Source organism: Triticum aestivum, chromosome 7A, assembly GCF_018294505.1.
Source record: "Triticum aestivum cultivar Chinese Spring chromosome 7A, IWGSC CS RefSeq v2.1, whole genome shotgun sequence".
Classification (NCBI taxonomy): domain Eukaryota; kingdom Viridiplantae; phylum Streptophyta; class Magnoliopsida; order Poales; family Poaceae; genus Triticum; species Triticum aestivum.
In genome coordinates this window covers 730,090,435-730,100,470 of record NC_057812.1, presented here as the reverse complement: position 1 = coordinate 730,100,470, position 10,036 = coordinate 730,090,435, and positions in this window count along the sequence as shown.

Below are 10,036 nucleotides of genomic sequence, written 5' to 3'. Positions count from 1 at the left end.
AGTTTGACACTTCCAATTTTTTTTTCTTTTTAGTTTTTTATGTGGTGATATTTTTAATAGTATATTATAGTTTACTTTTGTTTAGTTTAATTTTTTTCCTTTTTAGTTTTAGACTTGAAATATATAGTTTTGAGATGACATTCTTTAGGTGATGATCTTTTTTCTTATTGGGCTAGCCCAAATATTATTAGAATGCCGTGGGGGTCAAAACCAACGGAGGCAACGACCCCCTCGACCCACTCCCTCTCTCTACCCTGCTGCTCTGTTCCGTTCCAATTTCTCTCCGTCTCTCGCCGCTCGTCGTGCCACTTCGATTTCGGCCGATTCCGGCGATTGTCGTCGTTCTCGGGTCCTGAGGTACACATCTGAGCCTCCCACTCTCATCTGATCCATTTTGAATCTTTTTATTAGCGGTGTGTTTCGCATCTGAGCGTCCCACTCTCATCTGGTAGGGTTTCGGCGACGGTAGCAGGCAACGGCGACAGAGTAGACTGTAGGCGACCCTCGGCTCCAACCCAGGTGAGCATATCATCCCTCCCTCTTTTGCTGTAGGTCACTGCCACTGTAAGTTTTTATTTGCATAGTTAGGTTTCATCACTCCTAGGCAGTGACAATGTGTTGTACTTGTCTAGAATTAAGGTAGATATGTATTTTTCAATCTTCGGTTAGCACTAGCTGTAGAAACTAGAGGTCCAATTTGTCAATCAAATTAAGGTATATATACTTTTAAGTCATCATCTTTGGAGGCATTTTAAATTCTGAAACAAAGGGTTTGAGTTGCTGTTGTAATCCATAAATACCTTGGGGAAAATCGTATATGTACTACTTTTTCACCAAAGAAAATTTCCACACGAAAGTAATGCTCCAAGTTAGGTATGGCAAAATAGTTGAGTGTCCAAAGAAAATTTCCACTCGAAAGTAATGCTGCAAGTTAGGTGTGGCAAAATAGTGTGGCAAATATTGTCACAATCCAATAGTTCTATACATTACACTGCTATCTAGTTTAATTAGTTCTATACATGCTATCTAGTTTAATTAGTTCTATACATTCCAATATTTATTCAGTGATGTGAAATTGCATATTATCTTGATCATATACGCGTTGTGTTTGTAGGTCATGGCCAATTCTGGAGGTAACAATGAGTCAGTGTGCGATGTGCACATGGCCAACAATCAATTCTTAAACACTTATGAGTACATCATCTAGAGCGTGCATGGGGCAAATGACGAGCTAAAGGGGAGATTAAATAGCTACGCAAGGAGACTGTTCAGCTCGTTCAGGAGAGTAATCATCTTAGGGACGAGAGGGATAAGCTCGTCGAGTATCGGGATAAATTGAAGGAGGAGAGGAGACACCTTAGGGCTGATAGCATTGACCTGAAGATGGACATAGATCATTTCAGAAGAGAAGGAGAGGGGGGTAGAAAGAAGCTTCTCTAGCTGGGCATACTCCTTGATGAAGACTAGTTCATCTTATAATTTGATGATGACCGAGTAACTAGAGTACTTGAGTGAGCAACATTTGTGAAGTTTAATTAATATCAACTTGTTGAGTTCATAAGCCTCTTCTGTAACGACTATCTATTAAGTAAGTACCTAGTGTTGATGAGTATACTGTGTTCAATATTATCTATTAAGTAAGTAGCTAGTGTTGATGAGGAAAAAAATTATTACCAAAAAAACATTTGCTGGCGTTGGACAAGTAGGGACACCAGAGTTATGATGAACTTAGTGATGGTGCTGGACTAGTTACACGCCAGCATGATGTACGATATTGCTAACGTGTCAACCCGCGCCACCAGTATTTCTTAACAGCGGCGCCATATTGGTGGTGTTGCGTGTGTACTCCAGCAAGGCACCATTTGCCACACCATAGCTAGGCTTTTTTTCCACTAGTGCTTAACTGTGGCCTGAAGTACAAAGAAAGTTAAGACAGTGCCTACAATCTACAAACTGAGGTTGTGGAAGTGGCTTCGTGAAGATGTTAGTAAGTTGATCTTTGAAGGAGATGAACTTGATATGAAGAACCTTTTGTGCAACACGTTCCCTCACAAAGTGATACTCAACTTCGATGTGCTTGGTACGAGTATGAAAAACTGGATTAGATGAAAGATACATCACACCAATATTATCACACCAAAGAATCGATGGCTGCTCTTGAGAGACTCCCAACCCTCTCAACAGAGACTGTACCCAAATAAGCTCGGCCGTGGCATTGACAACCGCCGGTACTCTGCTTCATTGCTACTCCGAGATACTGTAGCCTGCTTGCGCTCACTCCAGGCGATCAAGTTGCAACCAAAGAAGACAACGTAGCCCCCCGTAGATCGCCGTTCATCTAGGCTCCCAGCCCAATCTACATTAGAGAACGCCGAGAGAGCACTCGAGGAGGTAGACCGAAGATGCAAGCCATTGGAGATGGTATGAGAGAGATAACGTAGTATACGCTTCACATCTGACTAGTGTGAATTCTGAGGGGCATGAAGATACTGGCACACACGGTTGACCCTCATAGGAGATATCTGTAACACCCATAGTGTCAAGCTATAGTAATCCCATGTTAATGGTGCTAGGTCATCACTCTTACTGTTGCCAATCCTCACTTGCATTCAAACACAGTTCAGATTTCAAATTCAAATACAAGTCAAATTATTATTATTTTCAAAACGGCAAAACTAAAGTGTTCATAATTTTGGAAATAATCACTAAGTAATTTTCTTGGAAAAACCATCATTATTTGGAGTATTAAATTTCCCCTAACCTATTTACAACAGTGCCCAAAATAGCCAATTTAAACCATTTGTATTTAGGTAAATTTCAAATGAATTCATCGAACCTCGAAACTTTTTGTGGTAGTACAAAATATTGCATAGTATTTGATTTTGCAAGTTCCACATTTTACAAAAGTCAAATGGAGTGAAAAGTAAAATGTAAAACACTAAATAAATAGAAAATCGAATTAGAAAATGGAAAAGGGGACCTAGTCTACTAGGCACTTTGGCCCATTAAGCAAAAGGGCAAGCCCAGCCCAGCCCCCACTTGCCTCCCACCTCGTTATCGGAGGCAGGGGTGGCCGTGGCGGCCATCCGCCGGCCGAGGCCGTGCGTGGCAGCCATCCGCCGGCCGAGGCCGTGCGTGGCAGCCATCCCGCGCCCGCTTGGCCTATAAGCCCCCGGCGCCTCTCCTCTCAAACCCTAATCCCCTTCCTCGCACCCCTCGTTCCCCATCGCTCTCCCTCGATGGACCCGCCTCGCCCCGACACCAATGTCACCGCGTCTGCGGCCGTCGATGCCGCGAACTGTGACTACCTCAAGCCGTGCGGAGATGTCCAGAAGCACCTCCACCGCGCCTTCATCGACTACGCACGATGGTTCGAACCAGGGAGCCTCCCCCACGACGTCGTCCTCGGCTCTTCTTCCTCGCTACGTCCGCCGCCGTTCTACGTCAGATTCGCCGCATCCCGACCACCTCCGGCCTCCCCGACCACGCCCTCGGGTGCGCTGTGAGCACCTCCTCCGATTCCCGGCCTTTACCCCGTCGAACCATCACCGTAGTGCCACCTCGTTAGTTCGCGCCCGCCGTGGCCGAAGCCTGCCGTACCCGCGCCCGGAGCTCCGCTCCCGCGCGCTGGTCACATCACCTGCTGCGCTCTGCCTACCCCGGGGCCACGCCCGCCTCCGAACGCCACTCCCCGCGTCCGCCTCTGGAAGTCTGGCCTCGCCCAGTTGCGTCGCCCCCGCCCGCCGTTTCCTGCCTTCTTCTGCTATCGCATGTTGCTGCCTTCCCCTGCCGCTGCTTGCTTTGCTAGTACTACTGCCGCTCCTTACTGTACTTTGTAGCTACTAGCTAGCTTTTCTAGTTTTACAATGACTAACCCTCTAGACAGTCCCTAAACAGTGGCTAACCAACTACTAACATGAGTAAAAATAATATAAATAGAAAGCATACATAACAAATTCCATTTTATCCCACTGAACCAAATCCTTTCTATGCCTAAACTAAATCCTATTAAAATCGCAAAATGCTTTGTTCTGTTAACAGGGAACAAAATTAACCCCTAGCTACGTGCTCTTTGTGTGGTGTGTGTGTGGGCGGACGTGTTAATACTAGGTTTAGCTAGTAGTATTAATCAGTACTAAGTTAGTCTAGTGCTAGTAGATGACATGTAGGCCCCCATTAAATAAATTAAGTTTATTTAACTTTTTAGGTAAATAGTCCATGCCATGAGGGTCACAGCTCTCCTTTTGACTAGTCAAATTGACTTGGTCAACTTGAATTAAAAGTAATTTAAAAATCTAGAATATTATTAAAAACTTTGAAAATTAATATAAAATAATCCATAACTCGGATGAAAATACTTTGTACATTAAAGTTGCTCAGAACGATGAGACGAAACCGAATAGGCAGTCCGTTCGTTTGGCACACGTCCCTTGCATAGTGAACCTGCAACCGTCCCCCTCCGGTCTGTCTGTCCGAAAACGCCAAACACCAGGGATACTTTCCCGGAAATTTCCCCCCTTCGCCGGTATCATCTATCCTTGCGTTAGGTCACCTCTAGCACCGCGTATTATCATGTTATGCTTTTGTTATGCTTTGATTGCTCTGTTATTTATTGTATTCCCCTCCGTTACTTATTTCCGGTAGACCCCGAGACCGCTGTCGGTACCCCTGTGATCGACTACATCGACGACGAACCCTTCTTGCCAGAGCAACCAGGCAAGCCCCCCCCTGATCACCAGATATCGCCTATTCTTCTCTCTACTGCTTGCATTAGAGTATTGTAGCATGTTACTGGTTTCCGTTAATCCTATTCTGTTGCATAGCCTGTCAGTGTTGCTACAGTTGTTGATACCTTATCTGCAATCCTAAACGCTTAGTATAGGATGCTAGTTTATTATCAGTGGCCCTACATTCTGTCCATCTGCCATGCTATACTATCGGGCCGTGATCACGTGTATATACTTACATACATATTGTATGATACATAATGGTGACTAAAGTCGGCTCGGCTCGTAGAGTACCCGCAAGTGATTCCGATGTGGGGGCTAAAAGGGCAGGTGGTTCCATCCAGGTAGTGGTGGGCCTGGGTTCCCGAGGCCCCCCCCCACTGTTACTTTGTGGCGCAGCGACGGGGCAGGTGGAGACCACCTAGGAGAGAGGTGGGCCTGGCCCTGGCCGGCGTCCGTGGTTACTTCAAAATAACACGCTTAACGAGATCTTGGTATTTGATCTGAGTATGGCCACTGGCCTATACGCACTAACCAACTACACGGGAACAATTATTGGCACTCGACGTCGTGGTATCAGCCGAAGCCTTCTTGACGTCAGCGACTGAGCGGCGCGCACAGGATTGGAATACCCGCCGCGTTCTTGTATTAGGGAGGCTAGGTCTGCTTACCGGCCGCGTTCGCAACATGCAGGTGTGCAATGGGCGATGGGCCTAGACCCCTGCGCCATAGGATTTAGACCGGCGTGCTGACCTCTCTATTGTGCCTAGGTAGGGGTGTGACGTGTTGATCTTCCGAGGCCGGATATGACCCAGAAAAGTGTGTCCGGCCAAAGGGGATCGAGCGTGTTGAGAAATGTGGTGCACCCCTGCAGGGAAGTTTATCTATTCGAATAGCCATGTCCCTCGGTAAAACGACGACTCGGAGTTGTACCTTGACCTCATGACAACTAGAACCGGATACTTAATAAAATACACCCTTCCAAGTGCCAGCTACAACCCGGTGATCGCTCTCTCACAGGGCAACAAGGGGAGGATAGCTGAGTAGGAATATGCTATGCGACGATACTTGGTTAACTTACCATCTACTCTCTTCTACATGCTGCAAGATGGAGGCGGCCAGAAGCATAGTCTTCGATAGGACTAGCTATCCCCCTCTTATTCCGATATTCTGCAGTTCAGTCAACATATACTACCCCTTTCATTGATACCAATGCATATGTAGTGTAGTTCCTTGCTTGCGAGTACTTTGGATGAGTACTCACGGTTGCTTTCCTATTTATTTTTCCCCTTTTCCCGGTTACTGTGATCATATGATGGAGTCCAGGAGCCAGAGGACCCCGAGGATGGTTCTACGCCGAGTTCGATTTCGAGGAGTAGTTAGGAGGTCCCAGGCAGGAGGCCTTGCCTTTTCGGTCGTTGCTATTTTTGTGCTAGCCTTCTTAAGGCAATCTTATTAAACTTATGTCTGTACTCACATGTTGTTGCTTCCGCTGACTCTTGTGTTTTCGAGCATTTGTATTTGAGCCTTCGAGGCCCCTGGCTTGTAATATAAAGCGTGTATTATTTTATTTGTGTCTAGAGTTGTGTCGTGATATCTTTCCTGAGTCCCTGATCTTGGTCATACACATTTGCATGTATGATTAGTGTATGGTCAAATCGGGGGCGTCACAATATCCGGACGTGTGATAGTCAAGTACTACAAGCCACCAACAATATTGCGGTACTTTGTAGCATCATCTGAAGGAAGCAAAACACCATCCAAGGTTGATAACCGATCAGTCGCAGACGTAGGAGTGGTAGCATGCTTGCATTGCAACATACCAGCACGTCGCAACAAGTCCAAGGAATACATATGCTGAGTGAGAGTCGGGCTAGCAGGGGACGTGAAACTTCCAAACTTAGGAAGTAATGGAAAGCACCCAGATCCTTGACAGCAAAATGACCACTCGGAGCAGACAACAGACGATCAGCGACAGTCACCGAGGAGCTGATAAAAATAATGTCATCAACATAAACCAACAGGTACATAGTAACCTCAGGACGTTGGAACATAAATAGAGACGTGTCAGCAGTGGACGGAGCAAATCCAAGATGTCGAAGAAATGAGCCAGTCGGGCATGTCATGCACGAGGAGCCCACTCCTAGCCGTTCGGCCCCCCAAGGGCTTGAAATAGCTCCGCCTGGGGTGAACCGGCGATTATTTCGGCGTGGGGCTGATCGGGTTCCCAGCCACCACCCACAGATCAATCCCAGACGTCGTTTGTTGAAAAATAAAATCAGCCAAACATGACACAAATTCGTCCAAACTAGGCGATTTCATTGATATTTGTACAAAAACATAAAAACACAAATTAAAGTAACTTAAGAACGACAACTACGCTTGACACTACTATGTCGCCGTCGCCTCCCGCCTTTTACATGCCGAGGAGCCTGTAGAACCGTGTGTAGTCACCGCCGCCGTCGTCGCCGTCATCGTCGCTGCTGTGCTGTGTGCCGCTGCCGTCCTTGCTGCATCCCTAACCCGCGTCACAGATGCGTGGGGGGTTGGACAGCCCGGCGCCTCCTCGTCATCACTGTCGAGGATGACGACGCCACCCTCCTAGCGTCCGTGGCGCCGGCGGCGATCTCCTCGAAGGCGCGGTGCTGGCGCTCCATCTGCTCGTCGACGTAGTCCGCCCTCGCCCACTTGAGGGCTGTCTCGTCGTTGGTGGCCATGGCCTCGTGCTCCTTCTTCACGGGGAGCAACCCCGGCTTGATCTTCGCCCTGACGAGGCGGGAAGAAGGAGAGGGGCGACCTCCCTCGTTGATGACGAGGGCGCCGCCGCGGGTGCGGTGCCTGAGCGGCATCTCCAGCGGCTCCGGCTTGACGGGGCGGAGCGCCGGCGAGCCAGAGGAAAGGGATCAAAATCCCAACGACAAGGGGGTCGCCGTCTCCATTTGCCGCGGCGTCCAGGAGCTACCATGGCGGCGGGAGAAGGAGGGGGCACCAAGTACTCCAGGCGCGGTGTGTTGCCGGCCTCGATGTGCTCGAGGACAGCTTCGAGGGTGCGGCTGGGGACGCCCCACCATTGGCGCAGCCCCTCAGAGTTCAGGCGGCCGCGATGCTCGATTTTTGTGGTGGAGGCGATCTGCTTCTCGTGGCGCCGCTCGAAGTACACCATCCATAGCGCTTTGCTGTCGGGAGCGTACCTCGGCTCGTTTCGCTCCGGCTCTGGCAACAAGGACCGGATGTGCACGAATTCAGCGACTTCGGCGCGCCGAGTAGCTCCGGTGGGCGCGAGCGGCACCGGGACACCTCCAGGCGCCCGGCACCCACATGTATGGAGGCGCCGGGTAGTCAGCCCCATAGAGGAGGCGCGCTTCATCCTCGTACAGATTGCGGCAGCCGAAGCCGTTAACCGCCCCATCGTCACCTGGGAAGCACTCGGCCATTGCCGTCGACGGGGGAGAGAGTAGGAGAGAGGGGCGTCGACAGCGAGAGGGGGAAAGAGGGGCGTCGGAGGCGAGGGCGTGTGCATTCATCGGCGAGGGAGGGCAGCTTTTATGGGCACAAATGGGCGGTGGGAGGGCTGCCGCCATGTGCCGCGTGGCGGGAGTGGGCGGGACGCGCGTCGCCGCGCTTTCACTACGCCGCCTGTGAGGCATCAATGGAAGACTAACCGGCGCGGCAGCCTTGGCATTGATTCCTGCGAGAACCTAGGCGATGAGGATGACGAAGGCGGCGAGTTACTGACTCGGTGTGCCCATCTCTTTTCGTGCCAAAAACATTTCCCCCGGTGCCCCCGGGCGCCCCCAGCGTGCTGGTTCGGCCTGGATCCGTCGACGCCAAATTCGGCCCTAATCCGTGAAAATTGGGCTTCTGAGGGAGCAACTGGGCCGAATTTTCCGCGCCGGCGGTGAGAAAGGGCCTTGGGGATGCTTGTTGGGGGCAAGGCTGGAGATGCTCTAAGTCCATAAAGTGTGTTAACAGGATGACACAAATCATGTGGATGAGTAGGATGAACAAAATCTGGAGGTTGCTGTATGTAAACTTCTTCCTCGAAGACCCCATGGAGAAAAGCATTCTGAGACTACGTATAAACATTATCTAACAAGGACCGCCCCTCCTCCTCTGTCTTGATTCTTGGCCCATACACATTCAGCATTGCCTTAGATCCACCCATGCTCTGGCAGATGCCATCGTTCCTGCCGCTGTGCCACGACTTGTATGTCTTTCTGTTGGTGTGCCTGTTGCCACTGCTCCACATGAAAGATAGATTTTACTAGGGCAACAGGCAAACCAGCAGGATGACATACAAGTCGTGGCTCAGCTGCAGGAACGATGGCATCTGCCAGAGCATGGGTGGAACTAGGGCAATGCTGACGGTGTATGTGCCAAGAATCAAGACAAAGGAGGAGGAGGGGCTGTCCTGAGAGGCCATCCAAGGGAGTTCGTTGTAGGCTCATGCCGTTTTTACCCTCTCTAACTAAACCTACAGTGGCGGAGTTACTAGCATGTCGCCATGTCCTTAAACTAGAGAAGGAACTTGGAGTCTAGACGATCGTCTTGGAGATTGACTGCAAGATGGTGGTGAGCAAGCTCAACTCTAAAGGGAAGGACAGCTCACACCATGGTCCAGCGGTTGAAGATGTGAACGGCATACTCTAAACTTTTATTGAGTCAAAGTCACTTTTGGTTCGTAGAGAGGTGAATTGTATGGCGTGCATGTTAGCTAAGGAAGGTTGCCGGCATGAATTATGAAAAAAAGGCTTAGTGTGCCTTCGGATTGTATTAGCGCCGTTTTGAACTCTCGCACTGCCGAGAGCTCTGAATACAGTGGGAACCTTCTATCTAAAAAAATGATTTTTTACATGCATCTTTTTCCTTATCAATAAATCGAGTTTAAATTAGGAGCAAGGTGATTATCAACATATTTATTTTATTCAGTATCTATATCTTAATGCATGGCTACATTAAGATGATACATTTTTTGTCAAAAAATTGCTAGTATTGCATTAATTGTTATATATTAATTGACTAGGGAACTAAATCATGATTACTAATAGTACTCCCTCCGGAACAAATAATGCACTACCAAATACTAGTAGTAAGTATATATCTCTACCTAATAATAAAGCACGTAGGGTTTCTGCCCGTCCATCGCTCCAATTTGCAAAAAAGCCCCTGCTTGTTCATAAAATCAACCCGCAGTCCAGATTTAAGTCACACCAAACCGTTATTTTATAGTTCTAAAAAAACCCTGACTTTTTAGGTATCCATCGACGGATCATATTTAAATCAAACAAATGATTTTCTAAACCATCGAT